Source organism: Pteropus alecto, unplaced genomic scaffold (genome assembly GCF_000325575.1).
Source record: "Pteropus alecto unplaced genomic scaffold, ASM32557v1 scaffold22, whole genome shotgun sequence".
Lineage (NCBI taxonomy): Eukaryota > Metazoa > Chordata > Mammalia > Chiroptera > Pteropodidae > Pteropus > Pteropus alecto.
The window spans coordinates 15,926,776-15,927,877 of NW_006434839.1; the positions used below are offsets into that span (position 1 = coordinate 15,926,776).

At 53.8% G+C, this 1,102-nt stretch overlaps 1 protein-coding gene across 1 annotated transcript in view; it reads left to right on the top strand.

Moving 5' to 3' along the window:
* Window positions 1–638: 638 nt before the first annotated feature.
* The window catches only part of TSPAN12 (tetraspanin 12), a 62,351-nt gene continuing 61,887 nt past the window's right edge, over window positions 639–1,102 (top strand). The window contains exon 1 of the mRNA XM_006910575.1: window positions 639–954. The gene's annotated coding sequence lies outside the window, so the exon portion shown is untranslated. The remainder of the gene's footprint in view (window positions 955–1,102) is intronic.

The following is a 1,102-nucleotide window of genomic DNA, read 5'->3' on the forward strand; positions in this document are numbered from 1 at the left end:
AAAAAAAAATCAAATTCCCATTACTATGTACACAATTCAAGATAAATCGCCCACTTAAAACAATCCTGTTGGGAAAAAATTTTGCAAACTTTGGATTACTTGTGAAAGTTAAAAATATTCTTTCCTCCTATTCTGGATGTCAGCGGACATGGAACGTTTACTCCGGTGTTTAGGTAAATGCTATTAGTGCTCTATGCGAGTGGGAAAGAACTGTTTTGTTTTGTTTTGTTTTTTAATCAGGGAGGGCAGCAAAGCATTAAGAAGGTTCATAGGGCATCAAGTTAGTGACAAATCACAGGAGGAGGTTCCAGAAAGGTTGTGAAAACTGGTTTCTCATTGCAGGAATTGGATCGGGCCACTCCTTCGCCCCCCTTCTCAAACACAAATATTTTTATATAATAAAAGCCTGTTTCCCTGTGGTTATAACCCAGACTCCCTACCTCCGACACCACCATTTTAAAGGGTTTACGGCTCGCATTTCCCCATAGTCCCCAGACTTTATCTATTTCTGGACCTTGTTTTGTAGAGGTAAGGAGTCCCCTTCAGGGGCTCACGTCGGGTGAGGGAGCAAGAAACACCCACTAAGCTCCAACCCCGGCAGCCAGCGGCCCGAGCATGCGCTGAGAGTTTGTGCAGCTGGCCCTGGCTGCCGCCCCTGCCTCGTCCGGACTTGGCGAGGACTTGGGAGGGACAGCAGCGCTGGGAGGTGGCTTAGCAGAGACTTTCCAGCAACTGCTGCCCAGGACTCTTTTTTTTTTTTTTTTCCTTTTTCCCAGGAGGCAGCGACGGCGGCGGCGGTGGCGGCGGGGGGAGAGGAACAGGAGGAAGCGTCTCCTGCTTGAGCCAATGCAGCCCTTCGGCTCCGCAGGAGGAACGTCCCTGCGCCCATGAACCGCAGCCGTGCGTCCCTCACTGTCCCCCGGCGGGAGTGGGGCGCGAAGCCTTGCGCCGACGGTGAGTGACCGCGCGTCTGCTGTCTTCCTGCCCGCTGTCCCGCCAGCCCGCCGGCGGCTGCCTTGGGTGTTGTGTGCTAAACTACTTAGAGGCTGCTTTTGCAGCTGCGGCCGCCGGCGCTTCCCCCCGCGCCCTGCCGGGGCCGCGC